This window comes from Helianthus annuus, chromosome 15 (assembly GCF_002127325.2).
Source record: "Helianthus annuus cultivar XRQ/B chromosome 15, HanXRQr2.0-SUNRISE, whole genome shotgun sequence".
Taxonomy (NCBI): domain Eukaryota; kingdom Viridiplantae; phylum Streptophyta; class Magnoliopsida; order Asterales; family Asteraceae; genus Helianthus; species Helianthus annuus.
The window spans coordinates 89,906,229-89,926,916 of NC_035447.2; positions in this window are offsets into that span (position 1 = coordinate 89,906,229).

Below are 20,688 nucleotides of genomic sequence, written 5' to 3' on the forward strand. Positions count from 1 at the left end.
TTATTCCCGAAAGGATTCTGAGCTCCTCCTGCTTCACGGTTGGTACATTCCCTCTTGAAATGTCCTTTTTCCCTGCATCGAAAACAAGTAACTTTAGATTTATCAAAACCTAATCTTCTTATATCCATGTTGATGCATTCTCCATTGATTAATATGTTCTTTAAGTACACAACATAATCTCTATGCAATCTAAGTGAATCAAGGAAGATCATGTAAGATCTTGGTGGTGGGGTCACCCTTGTGACTGTCCACTTAGGGGGGGGGGGGGGGGGTATTAGTTGTGTTTTAATGGATAGTTAGGAGATCTAGTAAGGAGTTAAGTGTAATGTTTAGTGTATATGTGTATTAAGTGTTATATAGTGTGTTAGGGTATTCGGGGATCATAACTAGCTCAGAAATAATAAAACAATGCTTCTAGTGTAATTTTGGTGTTTTGGGTAGTGTCCGGTTGTTCGGTTAGATACCGGTTCGTTAAAGTGTCAAACTATACCGTTTAGTGATCTTTATGTACCCTTTTGTGACACTTTAAATTCCCGACACTTTGGAAAGCATGGACCATTTAGTCATATTTTTGCATGTTATCAACTTGTTAAAATGTTGAATTTTGCTGAAATATGCTGAATTCAGCACTTTAAGTGGGTTTTAGGCACTTTCCGACACTTAAACTATCACGTAGTGAAGCAGTCTTGTGGTCCTTACTTTCCTACACACTATACTAGTGTAAAACTTAGTCTTTGGCCCATACTGGGTCTCAAAACACTGTTTGTCTATGTACTGAACCTTGTCAGCATTTTTCTGAGTTATCCGCTAACTGTGCTAGCTGTGCTTTGTGCATCGTTTATGTCACTAAAGTTTGTATGTAAATCTGATGTAACATTATGCAATATGTGATGCACATGTAAGTATGATGCAGTAATTAGAAAGCAATTAATTGTAATTCAGCACAGTCATTAAGCACTAATCAAGATTAATTAATTGTACGGATACCTGGATTTTTGACGGTTGTCACATTAATTAACCAACCTGGTTAAACTGACCGGTACAACCCATATACTTATACATTTCACCCATACCAGTCATCAGCCACTCCATGTCATCATGCATCTGGTTAATCTGGCGATCGTGGGATGTTATCTCCTGACCAAAGTACCGACCAACACTTTGGGCTATCCGGCCGATAAAGGATCCTCCATACATACTACCACGACGCTGCTTCTTCCAACGTGTTACAAAATAATCCAGCAGGAAGAGATGGATGGCGCACGGACGACCAGTAAATAAACAATAGAGATAGAAAAGAATCACCTTCGTTACGTGCTCGCAACTCTTGCCACAGGCCGCGATGCCCGTGCTAAAGCAACGATGCAAGTAACGAACTAACGGGTCTAGGCGTTTTGAGCTATATGCTTTCTATAGTGTACTTGAAGTAAAACTTTTCAGACCAATGATTAGGGGACCAGGGGAATCATATAGGGCAATACGTTCCCTAGAGGCAACCTACTCGCACGATAAACTCTCTGTGGATACTAATAATCCCCTTCTTCATGTTGAGGCGGGACCTCAACATCATCATGCCCGCCCTCCTGCTCAGCCTATAATTAAATGGGCTCTAGTTAGATCTTGGAGCAAACGTTATTAATGTACGCCCCTAGTTATTATTATTATTATTATTATTATTACTATTATTATTATATATATATATATATATATATATATATATACTAGCCACTAGATCTACAAGATGGATGGATGAGATTAAAAGTAGTTAAAATTTAGTATTAAATGTTTTTTGTCTTATTATGTTTTTAAGATTTTAATGCAAAAGGGAAGTTTAGTAAATTACTCTTTTTTGTCTTTTTGTCTTTATTATTTTATTACTTTTTTGTATTATTATAATAGTTTGTTTTTTTTAAACAAATTTTTTTAATAAAACCCATTTTAAATTCAGATTTTTTAACAAAAACAAATTTTTTTTCGTGTCGGTTTTTTTGCACTCCGTGTTTACGCCCCGTTTACGCCCAGTTTTTTTACGCCCCGTTTTTTACGCGCTGATTTTTACGTTCCGTATTTTACGACCCGTTTTTTTTTTCAAAAAAAAATTACGGTTTACGGCATAAGATTTTTCACCTCAAATTTTTACGTTTTACGTTTTAAGTTTTACGTTTTACGTTTTTACGTTTCACGTTGACCCAAAACCAAGTCGAGCCTTCCGTTGACTAGCATTGACCCGAAACCAAGCCGAGTCTTCCGTTGACTAGTGTTGACCCGAAACCGAGACTGGATCGAACCAAACCAAACCCAAAGTTGAGCCGAATGTGAACCTGAAACAAAGTGTTAACCGTGTGACCCATAACTGAGCCCAGATGACTATCACCACTACTACCGCCGCCAGCTGCGGCAGTTTCCTTCCGTCTACATCATCATCATCATCACATCGTCCCGATATCATCATCATCGGAAAACAAAACAAAAAAAAAAACCATATCTCTGCCGTTAACACTTGAAACAAAAAAAAATTCAAAAGAAACGAGAGAGAGAGGAGGGGTTTACCGGACACCTGTCGTCAGCAACATACATCATCGTCATCATAGCTGATCCCGCCGGTCGGCCGCACCGCCGCCACCGACGGTTCTGATTCCGTCGCTCGCCTCCCTTTCCTTCTCCAGTCTCTTTCTCTCTCTTTTTCTTGCGTTTTCGCCGCCGTACGCCACCACCGGATGGTGGTGGCCGGCCTGTAATCGAGAAGATAGATGGGGCATATGGTGAGTTAACATGAACAGGGGATCTGGGGGTGTTGTGGGTGACCTGTATAAGGACGACAGGGTTTGAGGGTTGTGCTTCGCTGGAAAAACGAGGTGCCAGAAAACCCCCTCGATCTTGTCAACTAACCATCGCTCACCATCGTCATCTTCTCCAGCGGGGTCGCCGGAAAACCCCCTCGATCGCCGTCGTCCACCTACCTCCACCGTCTCTCTCTGTTCTCAGTCTCTCTCTGTCTCTCTGTCTGTCCTCGTCGAGTCTCAGAATTTCATGGGGGTGCTTGTTGTCGTCTGGATCTTTGAATGGATCTTTGAATAGAGAAAAGGAAGATATGAGAGATGAGAGATGAGAGATGTAGATGAGAGAAGAGAGAGGAGCGAGGTATTTAAAAAGTCAGATGACTTTAAAAGAAGAGAGAGGGGAGATTTGACATTGGGGGTAAATGACCAAAATACCCTTTAAGTTGGCATAATCTGATTGGTGGTGAGTAGTTCTCATGGTTCTTACAACTGGGTGTGGTTTTCATTTTAGCGGCTCCCTACATATATATGTATATATATATATATATATTAAAAAATAATTCGAGCTAACCGAGTTTAACCAAACTGAGCGGACCTTTGCTCATGCTCAGTTCGTTTCAAACCGAAGCGATCCGAACTGAGCGCTTTTTTCGATCAAGCGTCAAGCAATTTGATCAGCCCTAGATAGGTGTATATGTATATAGGGATAAGTTCAGTAACGGATTAGAGGACCAGGGGAACCATATTGTCGTATACACTTCCTATTCTTTAGTGACAGGGGAATCATATTGTCATATATGTATCCTATACTTTACTGACAGGGGAACCATATTACCCTATACGCTTCCTATACGACTCCTAGACCTTTTCACACCAATGGGAATCATATTGCCCCATACGCTACCTATTGGGGTCACTTTTTAGACCTTTTCAGTTCTGAACTACGTGCATGTCAGAGAGTAGGTACATCGTACCAATAGGAAGTGTATTGCCCAATACGCTTCCTATTGGTGTCACATTTAATGCTTCAAACCCTGTAGGATCGTTGTAACGACCAAATGAGTCAATCAGAAGAGTTTTTTTATCAAAACGAGAGCCGAAAACAGACGTTTTGATGTTGAATCAGCTTGATTTGCACTAGGAAGTAGTTTAAATGTCTTCTGTATTGATTTGACACGATTACAGACCGTTTGACACCTCGGCAGAGCTTCGCTACCGGAATTGCAAAAGTTACAAATGAATTGACAAGCTCAGCTATATATAGAGATCCCATTTCGCATGAACTGGACATTGCCATTTCGTGCGAAATGGTCACTTGACCATTTCTTACGAACTGGCTTTGCCAGTTCGTGTGAACTGGTCCCACCACTCTAAAACTCTATTTCTTTGACTACCGAGCTTTGGATTATCCTATCTAGATACAAGACTCGATACAAGACTAAGTCGACAGACATATGCACCAACAGACTCCCCCTTGGATGTTGACGAAGTCTTCGGTGTCGAGTCTTCAGTATGACAAGTCTTCAGTCTTTATCAGTCTTCGTGCTCTTACAATGTATCTGACACTGTAAGCATCCTCAATCTTTTCTCTTCTCTTTATCAGCAGCAGCAGCTAATTTTCCCCTTGGATGTTGATCTAATAATCTTCAATCTCCTCTTTCTCTCACTCAGAATCTCAATCTGACTCTTCACATTCTCTTGATCAGATCTCTTGATTCTTTAAATTTTTCAGCATTAGCAGCTGGATTCGTACGATAGGATCTGAAACTGGCTCTACTATCTTCAGACTCCTTTTTGCTAGTAGACTCCCCCTTAAATTGTTCCGGGATCGAAATCTGACATAGCACTCGTTCTAAGATCGAAACCTGGCTCTACCTCTGCTCAGGCTTAGACTCGGGATCTTGTTTTGCAGCATTCATAGTCTCAGGAACGTCTCCTGGCTCTCTGTAACCTGCACAATTCTCTACTTAACAATAAGATTCACAATAGTTAAAATTTAACAAATTTAATCTCTGCTGACCACTTGTATGTGAAACATTCAAATTTAGTCATTTAATCATTTCAAAATTTTTTCTCATTTCAAACAGACTCTCCAAAACCTAGTTCATCATGTTTAGCACTCGGAATTTTGAAAATCAGCTTTTCACCACCAGTTGTCGAAAACAAGATAAAACAAAATCTTTTTGATTTTTCAAAATTTATGCTAAAACACATATATTTGGATTTTTGTTTAAAATGAAATACAGTAAAGAAATATTTACATACAATATTTTTGTGAGTTTGTGTAAGAGGATCATATCAGTTTATGAGACATATCACTAACACCGTTAAGCTTTAAACATTTTAAGTTCTAAACGATTCATTTAGATTGTCAGTATACTGATCCACTTAAATTTTCACACAGAGTTCAACTGTTTTGAGATACGAGATTAGTGTTTTAATGGACTCAGCTTATTCGCGTGTCCCACCTCAGAATATACTCCCGTATCCAGACTCCTATATTCAGTCTTACAGGTGAATGTACACTAATGATATCTGTAAATGGGTAATGCGAGACCATGAGAGCTCTGGCTAGAACTTCCGTTCAATCAGAGAGATGATGGCTCGTCTTTCGGTGTGTCTCGTTTGGGGTTCTTTTCTGCAACAGCACATGATTAGCATTTTTCAATGTTTCATCATTTTTTATGCTGAGGGTGGGCTTTATGATTGAAGCAGTGCAGAGTATTATACGAGGACTAGGCTATTGCTTCCGCAAAATCAGAAGTCCAGGTATAATACCCCATATATCATCACGCACAAAGACCTAGTATGTCAGAAATAGAAAGTCTTTCAAACAAGATTTCGGGGGTTACCCATATATCTGAGAGATGTTCCCCACGAACTAAGTAAGTAATTGATATTTAGGTTTATATCTCGAAAACAATCTACTGAATGTATAAAAACCTACTGGCATATCCTCACTGAGATCGTTTATCACTTTTGACTTTCCAATTCTTTAGCATGCTGTGATAGTCTACTGATGTACTATCATTTCCTCTTTTTCACAACAAAACTCATTTTGATTTTTCGATGTTTTTGGATTTTGGATTTTATCATGTTTTTGGCTTTTTCAAATATTCTAATGTTTTTTGATTTTCCGAAATTTCTTACTCCCCCTAAAATTCAAAACCATTTAAAGAAAAATGTGACAAACCGATGTTTCAAGCAATTCACATCAATTCTCCATTCTCTTGGCATAAACAATCAGAACCCCCCCTGACAACAAACTATTTTCCCATTATGATTTCAAAACACTTAAGTTTTTTTAATCAAAATGGTTTTTCCAGAAAATAAGTTTTGTTGATATTCACAAACCACATGTAGGATCGGGGATACATCACATTGTTTTTCTTAAACCACTTGTAAAAATCTATCACTTGTATGAAAGTTAAAACAAGTTCAACTTAATGACCTTGATTAACCACTTGTAGGTTCTTATCAACCAAAACCACTTGTAAGTTTTTCAAACAAACATATTCAAGAATGATGTTGATTCCTGCTCCACGATTACCAACTTGGGAGCTCCGGCAAGTCAGTATTTTACATATGGAATACAGACACCCAAGCCTGACCAGCTTTGGGTGTGACCTTTTCAGTTTCACTCGAGGTTTGAACATTCCTTTTTGCTCCATAAAACTCTTTTACCCCTTTTTCCTTCCCATCGACCATTCTTCCAAACATGTTTTTCACTTTTTCATTGAAAGCCTTTTCGACATCAAATTCTTTCTTTTCAGAATAGAATTGATTCGAAATTTCCACTTTACCAACTTTTAATTTTAAATTTTCAGCCCGCAATGCTGGAAAGTTGACATCATCCATTGGCGGAACTGAATTATCATTTTTAACCTCAACTTGTGGCTCCTCTGACTTTGACGAATCAGATTCATCGCCAGATTTAACATCTAATTTCTTAGCAACCCACTTGTGGTTGTTAAGATTCACATTTCTTTTGTAAAACCTTTTCGAACACTCACCAACTTCAAATGTAGAATTTTTAAAAACTTTGAATTTGTCCGTTGGTGGTTCATTTTTATCAACAACTTTCTCTTTGAGTTTAGAAACAACTTCCTGTTTTGTGTTGGTAGCCATTGGACAGTTCCAGGCGATGTGACCAACTTCTTGACATCGGTAACAGGTTCTTGTCTCCTTTTTGGTTCCAAACACAGTCTTCTCAAACTTTTGTTTTTCTGCAAAGAACTCTTTGTTTGATGGTTTCCAGAAAAAGCTCTTTTCTTCTTCTTCGGAACTTGACCCTGAAACAAATATTGTTTTTGTTTTAGAAATTTTCTCATTTTTATAATTTTCGGGTGGAATAAAACCTAAACATTTCTTTTTAAAATTACTGTTATGGTTTGATTTCTTTTGAAAACCAGAACCAGAACTGTAACCTTTTTTTCTTGTTTAATCTTTGTTGAACTCTTGAAGTGTATTTTTTAGGTTTTTCAGTAAGATTTACATCTTTTATTTCAGAAATATTAATTTCTGTTAATTTGAAAAACTTTTAATTTTTTCAATTTGAACACTTCTTATTGGAAATTCCTCATCAGAATATAATTTGTCTGAATCATTCAAAGTATATGCCACTTTGATTGGTTCATCATTCATATTATTTTTTGATAATAGAAATTCTTTATTGTAAACCCTTTTAACCAACAATTTTGGACTATCAACTGATGAACTCGAACTCTCGGATTCGGATTTTGACTCTGACTCCTCATCTTTATCCAACACCTGATCGACCACTTTCTATATTAACTCAGACTCATGATCAGTGTCAGACGATGTGAATATGATGTCAATGTTTTCTGGTAACTCATCAGTTGTTCCAGACTTTAACTTTATATTGACTCCCTTTTTGACTTGTTCCTCATTTGGTTTTCTGGGAGAATAACCTTCCCAGATCGGAGGCAGACACTTGTTATAGTTTACACTTTGTTTCTTACCAGTATCCGTATCTTCCAACTTCTTTTCTTGAAAGGCTTCAAAACCTGCAACAGTAGGATAAATTCTATCAATCAAATAATCAGAACTTGAGTAACTCAGCAACAATCGTCTGATTCTTTCATTTTCAATCTTTTCAGTCTCCAATTCCTTCTTCAACTCTGCATACTCTTCAATGTAGTGATTGATGGTCTTCTGTTTAGTCATCATTGTTGCATTCATCATAGTCAAAGCATCTTCCCTTTCAGAGTTTGTCTTTTACAAACTATTCACCGTTCTGTTCAACACACCATACGATTCTTTCACGTACTTAACATCGAACAATAGTTTTTCTTTCATCTCATTGAGCTCATTATACTTCTTGTCTTTCTCTTCACAATGTTTGCATGGTTCCAAACATTTCAGACAAGATTTAGTGACCTCTACAATTTTTTCAACAACTTTGACCTCTTTACTTTGTTCATTCATCTCATTCTCAGCAACATTCTCACATTTTACTTCTTGCTTTTCTTTAGCTGCTCGTCTCTCCTTTAGCTTCTCCAATTTATCTGCAAAATAAAATTTGAAACTTTCAGGAGATAAATGAGTTTTGCCAATTTTAATTCGATTAATTTCTTCCTCATCATTGCTACTATCAGTTGATGATTGATTAAACACTTGTGTCTGCTCTGAACTGTCATCTGAAGAAACAGACTCTCCATCTTGGTTTTTATCATCATTTGCAAACACATCCATCCATTCTTTCATCAACTCTGGCTCTTTAACGATCTGTGCAATAAATGCTCTAAACTTTGAATCAGCCGGAATGTATTTGTCCCAGCTAAATCCCTCTTGCAATCTTTCATCTTCTTGATTAACTAGATAAGCTTTCTTCATTCCATCTTCAATCGAATTAGCACTAGATGATGACGGTTGTTGAGCTATCTAATGATAAATCGCTTTTCGATGATAATCATTATTCCCGAAAGGATTCTGAGCTCCTCCTGCTTCACGGTTGGTACATTCCCTCTCGAAATGTCCTTTTTCCCTGCATCGAAAACAAGTAACTTTAGATTTATCAAAACCTAATCTTCTTATATCCATGTTGATGCATTATCCATTGGTTAATATGTTTTTTAAGTACACAACATAATCTCTATGCAATCTAAGTGAATCAAGGAAGATCATGTAAGATCTTGGTGGTGGGGTCACCCTTGTGACTGTCCACTTAGGGGGGGGGGGGACTAGTTGTGTTTTAATGGATAGTTAGGAGATCTAGTAAGGGGTTAAGTGTAATGTTTAGTGTTTATGTGTATTAGGTGTTATATAGTGTGTTAAGGTGTTCGGGGATCATAACTAGCTCAGAAATAATAAAACAATGCTTCTAGTGTAATTTTGGTGTTTCGGGTAGTGTCCGGTTGTTCAGTTAGATACCGGTTCGTTAAAGTGTCAAACTATAGCGTTTAGTGATCTTTATGTACCCTTTTGTGACACTTTTAATTCCCGACACTTAGGAAAGCATTCAGGACCATTTAGTCATATTGTTGCATGTTATCAACTTGTTAAAATGCTGAATTTTGCTGAAATATGCTAAATTCAGCACTTTAAGTGGGTTTTAGGCACTTTCCGGCACCTAAACTATCACCCAGTGAAGCAGTCTTGTGGTCCTTACTTTCCTACACACTATACTAGTGTAAAACTTAGTCTCTGGCCCATACTGGGTCTCAAAACACTGTTTGTCTATGTACTGAACCTTGTCAGCATTTTTCTGAGTTATCCGCTAACTGTGCTAGCTGTGCTTTGTGCATCGTTTATGTCACTAAAGTTTGTATGTAAATATGATGTGACATTATGCAATATGTGATGCACATGTAAGTATGAAGCAGTAATCAGAAAGCAATTAATTGTAATTCAGCACAGTCATTAAGCACTAATCAAGATTAATTAATTGTACGGATACCTGGATTTTTTGTCACACCCCGAAATATCAGAGCTGGCGTGACCGGACTCGTATCTTCATTGCACAGCGGAAGCAAATAAGCTAAGACTTCTAGAAAATGAATGCCGCTAAGTACTCGAATTCCCATGGGTTCTCCTATTCCAACCGTTCCATAGTTTTGAAAATGCAACCTGAGAAAGAACATGCGAAAAAGTCAACATAAAGTTGAGCGAGTTCATAGTTTGTTTTGAAAAGATTTAAAATAAATCTTTTTGATAACCGGTTTCAAAGTTGTTGAGAAAATATAGTAAAATTATTTTCTTGGCATGATATATGAGAACTGTGAGTCTAGCCCATGAGAGTGTTTGTGCATTGCACGAGAGAGAATGGGTCGAGCCCAAACGAACCTTTGCAAGCAGGATCAGCGCTTCCTCTTACTTAGGTATAACTTGAAAAACGTTACCAAAGTTTGTAATTCATGTATTTGTGAGTTTCCATCAAATGAATATTATGAATATATGAAAGTTTTAGTGTTGTAAATGGGTATGTAAAGCGTCTATGAACAGGTTGATCGTTAATGTTTCGCGAGGACATTAACGTATGCGGCGACATAGGAAGTACTCAACCTGTGTAGACGGTTTTTAGTGTCGAATCACCTCGACTGTGTCGAATCACCTCGACTGTGTGAATCACGTCGACTGTGTCGAATCACGTCGACTGTGTCGAATCACCTCGACTGTGTGAATCACCTCGACTGTGTCGAATCACCTCGACTGTGTCGAATCCCCTCGACTGTGTCGAATACCCTCGACTGTGTCGAATCACCTCGACTGTGTCAAATCACCTCGACTGTGTCACCCGTACCCATTAGAAAATCATGCACGTTTCGTAAATAGGCGCGTGTTTTGTAAAACCGGTATGTTTGATCGAAATCATTCATAAACCATTTAAGTTTCTTGAAATTCATTCGCAACACTGTTTAGAAATATGAGTTTTCGTTCATCGAAAAGTTGTTTATTTTTGCAAAAATTGCATGTCTTTCCACCCCCGAAAACATTTATAAAATGTAAAACCGTAAAAAGTGGGGGTTATGAACTCACCTTGACATTCCTGTGCAAAGCTAGCTTAACATGATTCCGTGATGTCGTTCCAAGAACGTGAAGTAGCTAGCGTGCAACTATAGCATTCCTAACAGGGAATAACTTATCAGTTTCTAATTTAAACGTAGCTAAACTACGCGTCCCAGCTCTACCGAATCGTTAACTAAACGACTCTAAGGTAGTGTTATCTTGACTTAGATCAACCATTCTGTGGTTGATTGATCCCGTTTATAACCTGGATAAAACTAAGTCTCGAAAACGACTTAGTTTTTGAATGGTTTAAATATATATATATATATATATATATATATATATATATATATATATATATATATATATATTCAAATATAAATATACTTACATCGTCGTGTTAGTTGTCGTGAGTGGAAGGCGTAGATGAAATATTGTACGTATCCGAAACATCGTATATGATACAGTAATATACGGTTGTAGTTCTCGTAGGATGGTAATAAATATATATATATATATATACACTTATATATACTCGAGAACCCGACGTTTGAAATATAAATTTCGACGTTTGAAATAAATATAACTCGCTATATTTATTTGATAGAAAATGTATGTCGTCGTGGTGTGAAATAATTATTCGAACTTAAAGTGTTTGAAATAGGTATTCACGTTATATTTATCGTATAAAAGTGTTCGAAATATCGATATTTGAATAAATATAGGACGTTATATATATCTAAATAAGTGTCGGAAACATCGTTGTTCGAAGTAACCATAAGCGTTATATTTATTCTAAATAAGTATCGGTTTCGAAATCTTATAACGTCGTCAATTTAGGTGTACGTTTATATTCGTCATATAAGGAAACTTGTACCTCGAAACATGTCGCTTTTAGGATAAAATCATTTGTCGTGTTTTGGATTTAACGAAAATCAGACATAGTTTCCCCTGTTTTTAGGATACCCCGACAATCAAAGTCGTCGTAATTTGTAAAAAAAATCCAACAATAATCCAATCACAGTTATGTATATCTTTCGCAAAATATAACGAACACTAAAATAATTAAACTAGAATACGGTGGGTCAAGCTCGGTTCGCGTAGGAAAAGAAAAAAAAATCTAAACTAACGTAAGTTAATTCGCTACGCTTAAAACTTTACCAGGTCCTTCGTGTTGACCGGGCGTTGACTGCTGTTGACCCGAGTTGACTCGGGTTTGACCGAGTCAACTGGGTTAGACTGAGTTGACCGAGAGTATTAAGGCTGACCCGAGCCGTCCTGTTGACTGCCTTTGACCACGTTTGACTGGCTTTGACTATCGAAACGAAACCCGAATCTGACCGTAGTGAAACTGAAACCGAACCGCTAGACTATTGACCGCGATTGACCTGCTGTTGATGTTGTTTTGACTTGTTGAACCAAACTCAAGACTGACCTAAACCGAGAGTGATGGTTGTCCGGCGTTGACCCGCACCCAGGTCTGACCCGAGTCCAACTCGAGGTGAAACGTGAAATGGAATTGGATTTAAATAAAAAAAAACTGAGTTGATATCGAACCGGGGCTGACCTGTCGACCCATGCCACGAAACTGAACCGAGACATGAGTGAAAATCTGACCCGAAACCGAAACCCGAATGTTGACCGATAACTGAATTGAACCGGATCTTAAATAAAACTCGAACCAAATCAGACCCGCTTGAACCGAAGCTGAAGTCACAACACCCGAATTATAACCCGAAACACTTACCGGACATCATCTTCGTGATTCAGCTTGTCGGAGGAAGCAGGTCCGCTGCCGCTCACGGCGGCGCTGCAGTCGCTCACAACTCTCTCCCGTCTCACTCTCTCACTCGAGCCGCCACCCGACACCACCCCACGCCGCCGCTGATGTGAGAATCTGCCGTCGGTCCTCTCTCACTGTCCATCTCTCTGTCTTGCCGCTGCCACCGCCATGGTGGCGGTGTGGTTGTCGGCCGCTCATCGATTTGAAGGGGAAGGTGGGTATGGTGGAGGGTGTTTAGTGTTAAGGTTTGGACTTGATGAACTTGCAGAGCAAAGACAAGGTTGAAGGGGGCTAGAGTTGGAGAAAATTTGAAGAGAATATGGGGCTTTTGGGTAGAAAACGAGAGGGAGAGAGTGAGAGTTAGGGTTTTCATTCTTGAAGAAAATGAATAGCAGAGGGAAAAGTCTGATGTTTTTATAGAGGGAAACTTGACTTTCTTGTCTTTTATTATAAGCCTCAATAGACCGAATAGAAGGAAACTGTGTTAGAAAAGTATGGCCTGACTAAAAACAAATGATGATGATATTTACAATTCTTCAGCATGTTTGGTATAGATTATTAAGATATGCATGAAAGAGTTGAGTGTTCATATGGGTTTTTCTGACAAAACCACATGGTGACTAATTTTCTAGTTACTAATTTTTATGGGAGTCCAAAGTTAAGAGACATAATTTAACCTTTTTATTTTTTATTTATTTTTTATTTATTTTTTTATATATGGTGAAATGATGGATCATACGAATGTTGACTCTCTTTTATTTTGAGTGTGAAAAAAAAAAACCTTAAGAGATGATCTGAACATCATCTATTATGGATGGTCACTTCTGAAATCAACAATGCCCACGAGCCCGTTTCTAGTATTTTGAGCGGTGTCAGTTCGTTACCGCTTATCAATCAGCAGCGTTTCCGCAATTCACCATACACGCACTGTAAGGTTAGATAAGCGTTCTTAGACATTCCACAAGCATAATTAAGTTATTTCGTGCCTTAAACACTATTTATTACCGCCTTAAACGTTTGTTAATCGTGTAATTAAGAACCGTTAATTACCGGTTGTCACATTTTTTACGGTTGTCACATTAATTAACCAACCTGGTTAAACTGACCGGTACAACCCATATACTTATACATTTCACCCATACCAGTCATCTGCCACTCCATGTCATCATGCATCTGGTTAATCTGGCGATCGTGGGATGTTATCTCCTGACCAAAGTACCGACCAACACTTTGGGCTATCCGGCCGATAAAGGATCCTCCATACATACTACCACGACGCTGCTTCTTCCAACGTGTTACAAAATAATCCAGCAGGAAGAGATGGAGGGCGCACGAACGACCAGTAAATAAACAATAGAGATAGAAAAGAATCACCTTCGTTACATGCTCAAAACTCTTGCCACGGGCCGCGATGTCCGTGCTAAAGCAACGATGCAAGTAACGAACTAACGAGTCCAGGCGTTTTGAGCTATATGCTTTCTATAGTGTACTTGAAGTAAAACTTTTCAGACCAATGATTAGGGGACCAGGGGAATCATATAGGGCAATATGTTCCCTAGAGGCAACCTAATCGCACGATAAACTCTCTGTAGCTAGTAATGCCATATGACCTTTAGCAACTTCTTCAGAAAAATTTTGACCGTTCTGAAGATGCAACGCGATGTTGCATTGTAACACATGACCATTACTGTTGTTTGAGCTTTGGAACTGATGATTTGAAGTTGAAACATTCGGATTAACACTTGGATATGAAGAAAATCCACTGTTGTTGTTCGAGCTTTGATTGAGTGATCCGGATTAGTTTTCTGCGCTGAAAGCGGTTTGGATCTTCGGACTTGCTTCAACATTCTGAACATTCCCTTTGTAATACATCTTGATGTCTTGTTGACCACTTGGATTGTTCATTCTAGCAATCTTCTGTTGTTCAAGATCTTGTCCTTCAAGTTTTTCAATGAACTGAGCAACTGTCAAACCATCATACTCCCCGGTATTCTTTAAGATCATAAGATATGTACCCCCATTCTTTTTGAGGTAAAGCATCGGCTAATTTTTCAACCCATTCCTCACGATCCTTTTTGATATCCAACCGAGTCATTGAACGCACTAAATGACAGTATCTCTCAATAAGAACCTTTGTAGTTTCACCCAGAAAACCTGAGAACAAATCAAATTCCTTCTTTAATGGAGACTTCTTACTCTTGATCATTTCTGTACTTCCTTCGAATTTTGTACGAAGTGCTATCCAAATCGAATATGCACTATCATCATGTTGAAGTAATATGAAAATATCTTCTTTCACAGCTTGTTGAAGTAAACTGATCATCATTTTTTCTGCTTTGTACATGTCTCTCTCTTTGTCTGTAAATTCAGAAATAGTCTTAACAACTCCCACGTTATTTCGAAGACGAACGTACTTTTTCTCAATACATTCCCAAGATCTTAGATGATTTGCTTGAACCCAATTTTCAAAACGCTCTTCCCAACTGTAATACTCTTCAATACACATCAGTTTCGGAGGTTTCTGCAACGTTCCTGTTTCATTTTCCATGTTCACGCTCTGAGCAACGGTAACAGGAGTACCCGGAGCGGTAGCAAACGCATTGTAGAATTCAGAATCCATGTTTCGGTACGAATTATCAAACAAACTGATGTAAATGTTTCAAACGAACTGATTTGATGCGAAATGGATCAAACCGTATGACCTGAACTTGATTTCACACGAACTGAGTCAAATTTGGTGCGACCTGGATGCCTTAGGGTTCAACTCGTACGAAATGATGATCTTTCAAACGAATTGGATCAAGTTTGATGCGAACTGGATGACATGTATTCAATTCGTGCGAATTGGAAGTTCACTTCAAACGAATTGGATCTTTCATGCAAATTGAATCATTTTGATGCGACCTGGGTCAATTTCAAGCGAAATGGAAGTCCAATACGTACGAACTGATGTCTTTGGTGCGAAAAGGAGTTATTGATGCGATCTGGAGGATCAATTCGTGCGAATTGATGATGACGTCAAACTAATTTCCCACGATCGGACGGGTTTTTGACAAAATTGAACAAGATTTAGGTCGATTTTAGGTCTAATTCGTTCAAGGATTGATTAAAACTGTGTTACGCTTATGATATGTGAAAATCAGTCCATTTTAACCGTAAAATCTCCGTTAATTTTGAAGAAAAAAAACGTGAAGAAAGTGAGTAGAAATCAGAAATTATGATGAAATCAAGCTGAAAATGGTAAGAACTCTTCCTCCTGAGCTCTGATACCACTTGTAGGATCGTTGTAAGACCAAATGAGTCGATCAGAAGAGTTTTTTTTTATCAAAACGAGAGGCGAAAACAGACGTTTTGATGTTGAATCAGCTTGATTTGCACTAGGAAGTAGTTTAAATGTCTTCTGTATTGATTTGACACGATTACAGACCGTTTGACACCTCGGCAGAGCTTCGCTACCGGAATTGCAAAAGTTACAAATGAATTGACAAGCTCAGCTATATATAGAGATCCCATTTCGCATGAACTGGACATTGCCATTTCGTGCGAAATGGTCACTTGACCATTTCCTACGAATTGGCTTTGCCAGTTCGTGTGAACTGGTCCCACCACTCTAAAACTCTATTTCTTTGACTACCGAGCTTTGGATTATCCTATCTAGATACAAGACTCGATACAAGACTAAGTCGACAAACATATGCACCAACAAACCCTATGGGAAACGTATTGGGCTATACGGTTCCTATTAAAGGATATACAAAAATTTTGAAGGATGTGTAAATACGATCACCCATTTAATAGCACCAAAAGAAAAACAGAGCAACCAGCCAGAGGCCCATAAGACTAAAGGGTATGGGGGCCGGCTGAGGCCCGGCTAGGACCGGCGCCGGTCCCCCACACCGCCCCCCTGGGCTCGGTTCGGCACAACGGGCACCCCACAGCCGGGGTAGCCGGTCCTCCCTCCTCCTTCCTTCTCTCACATATACCTATACATACATACATATATATACACAAAGAGGTTCATCCCCCACCCCCTAGGTCCATCCTCTCCAAACCACTCCTACGTGGCGCCAACGTGGCGGCCCATCCCCTTGGGGATGAGGCTCTCATACCCCTTAGTCTAACCATGGGTGTTAGTTAATGAGTTATCACTTGATTTTTGCAACCAAACAGGTGTCTGAGTTAATGAGTTATCACTTGATTTTGTTAATAAATGATATTTTCAATTTATACTTATTTTGTTTAGAATGGCAAATTCATGCATCCATTGTATCTTTTTTAAATTTTTTTACATTAACATCCAACACTAAACCAGAACATAACTCAAATCACTTAGATAGTGAGAGCAATATTTTATTACACTCTAATATATCACCAGGCTATAAGGTATTTGGTGACACAACATTATTAACACATATGATTTGAATATTGCTCTATGGATCATGTCAACACTACACAAACCTCTCAAATTAAAGTATTGATTTTGAAAGTGCTTATTTGATAATTTCAAGTCAAGTGGCATAAGTCATTTAGGTGGTGTTTGTTTTTTCACAGGTAAAACGTCTGCAGTCTGCGGACCACATCTGTAGCTGAAGAGGTGGACCAAATCTCTGCAGTCTACAAGAAGAAGACTGTTTGTTTTTTTTTAACTTCTGCAAACCATTGAAATAAGGATGAATCTAACTACAAGATATGACCATAAAAGAACTTATAATTATGAATAAAACTACAGAATAAAATCATCAAATAAACTTATAATTGTGAATCAAAATACCAGATTTAACATAAATCAAACTACACAGTATAATCATCAAATAAAGTTATAATTATGAATCAAACTACAGAATAAAATCATCAAATAAACTTATAATTATGAATCAAACTACAGGATATATAACCATGAAAAAACAATTAGGATAAGTGTCGATTACCTCCGTAAAAAACAATAAAAAAGTAAACCCTAAATCAGAACTCAAGTACATAAGCCAGAACAAAAGTCAAACTTTTTTTACCTTGAAACGAACAATGGTGATCTATGTGGTCAACTGAGATTCATTGCCGTCTGCGAACGGCCGGCGATTGTGAAGTTAGAAAAAAGTTAGGTTGTGGAGAGTGGGGGAGTTGTCGGCGGTGGCAGTGGAGGTGGCGGCTGGGAGGAGGAAGAGGTGGAGCTAGGGTTTGTGTATGAAGATCTGTGTTTAGAAGAAGAGAAGGAGAAGAGGTCAGAACACTTAAGTCCATGTCTGCACCAAAAAGAGGCTACGCAGACCTTTTTTTAATGAAATGTCTTCGAGAAAACAAACACACTGCAGACTCAAACATCTGCGCGTGGTCTGCGTGGGGCAGACATAAGAGGTTCTGAAGACCTTTTCACAAAAAACAAACACCACCTTAGTGTTTGGAAAACCTATTGCTATTTATGTTTTTTTGTTATATACAACTATAATATAGTATACAAAGAGATACCATTGGATTGGTTTGAAGAACAATATGGTGCGGTTTGCTCCATTAACAAAATAGTACACAACACCCACGTTGATAAACATGAATAATTGGCGACATCTCAGCCATGTAAGCAGAAGATGTATCTATATTCACCCAGTAGCGGATCCAACTCTGTTTTGTGGGTTCACATGAATCCTTTCGGTTTGGAAAAAATTAGTAAGAACTTTGTATGATTTGGAAAAAATAGTGAGAATCTACCAAAACGAACCCACTAAAGAAGTTCCTGGATCCGCCACTGTTGTTGGGTCTGATGAAGGAGCCGGTCATGACTGGTCGGGAAAAATAAGATAGTGGGCAGTGGCGAAGCTTGACCCGAATGACGGGGTCGAAAACGTATATACCCAAAAATTTCTATAGAACCGGGGGTCGAAAACGTATACCCAAAATTTCTATACGAAAACTACATATATAACACTACTGAGCGAAGAGCCCCCCCCCCCCCCCATAGGGGTGTGCCCGGTTCGGTTCGGTTCGATTATTAGCATTATCCGTAACCGTAACCGAAGTCATCAGTTAATCGGTTCGGTTAATTCGGTTAATTTGTCGGTTTTCGGTTCGGTTAATAACCAATTCAAACAGGCTAATTTTTTTTGCTTAGAAATACATGTAATGGAGGTATAAATACATGAAATGGATGTATAAATAAATGAAATGGAGGTATAAATGCATGAATAGATGTTTAAATAAATGAAATGAAGGTATAAATAAATGAAATGAAAGCATAAATAAATAAAATAGAGGTATTATTACATGAAATGAAAGTATAAAACATCAAATACATGAAATAGAGGTATAAAAGTTAGAAATATATAAAAAATAAATGATTCGGTTTGGTTCGGTTAATTTCGGTTAACCGATGGTAAAAAAATATTTGTTAACCAACTTTCGGTTTATTTGGTTTCGGTTAACTTCGGTTCGGTTTGGATTAACGGTTCGATTATTGCACACCTCTATGCTTCGCCCCTGATAGTGGGCGACAAGCGGTAAAAAATGAAAGAGGAGGCTAGGGATACCATAAAAAAAGACTTTAAAGAGAGAACTTTCTGGCTAAACCATATACCCACCAAATATATACAAGAGCTTCTTTACATAAAAATTCTACAACAACAAAATATTTAAATTTTGAATTCTCTTTTTAGCGGCTATTAAGAACCAATAAAAATAGACAATTAGTAGATGAAATGACTGAAACCGCATGTAGGGACTTCATATATGGAGGAAGGTTTCCTCCATGTAAAAAGTCCCTACACATAGCCGCAAATGGCTAGAGACCATGTAGCCTTTTCATCTATGTAAAGTCCCTAGCTACACGTAGCCGCTTCTAATGTTTATTTTGGCTTTTATCTCCGGTCAATTTGTATACTTGTGAATTTCCCGTATATATGAAGAATGTGGAAATGGAAATTGTGTAATCATAAATCAAGGTGGTGTGTTATTCTGTGATTATTATTATTAACTGTTTGTTCTCTGATTTGCCAACAGAGACTGGGATTGTAAAATCTAACACAATTTTATGCTTCTTGTTTAGACTTATACAATAACCACCAATGACAATTAGAACCAATTCGATCATGAAACACAACATCTGGCAATACATAAGAAAATAGCTCAACACAATTTGTATACATGGATTGTTAGAATATAAACTTAGCATATATTATTTATTAGTGTTATTTAGTTAGGATAACTAGATCATAAGTTAGCATTAGGAATTATATATTATTAAACGATTATGAAAGGGTGTGTCGGTTAACAACCGTCACCTCTACCCTATATATAGAATGTATTCTCAACATTTGTAATTCACCAAGATATTTTACATTATAATATCCTTATCTGTATGTTTATATGTTCTCTGCACAACACACGTTCATATCAAACACACACATGAATACGATGACGATGATGATGCTTACGATGATAGAAGTATCACCGACTTCCGCTGTTAAGAAAGTGGTATCAGAGCCATGGTGGGAAATCGATGAAGATCGATCGATATTATACGATTCCGGGCACAACCGTATGAAGAACAAAAACAGAGTATACGGAGACGGAGACGAATTCAACCCCGATCGCACAACTCCGCGATCACGAATGTTCGCAAGAATGAAGCGAGAGATTCTAATGAAATTAGAAATCGAAATCGCGTTACTGGAACAAGAGAAAGAAGAAAGACGAGAACAAACAACGGAAATGGGAGATTTCAATTCTCATGGTGATGTAAACAAGGAAGATCACCAAAATAAAGATATGAAAGAAAAGGAGATGTTCGATGATCAGAACATAGAAATGGAACGATCAGAATTACGATCAGAATTAAGCGATCCCGGTTATATGAGTCCCCGATTACATGTGAGAGAGAAAGAGAACCGAGATATCGAGAGAGGGACGAAGGATGAAGATATGAAAGGAATGGAAATAGAGGATCATCAGAATAGAGGAACATCAGACCTTAAAATGAAGAAGAGAAGGATGCAGAAAAGGTGGGAACAAAAAGGAAAGAAAGGCTACCCAGATTTAGCGACGGCAGTTAGTGACAAGAGAAGAAAGATAGCGACAGAAGACAGATTAGTGACAGAACGATTATTAGCGACAGAAGAACAAGAAAACAATCGGAGGCAATGGCATGATGGTCTGTTTTCTAAAGAAGTTTAT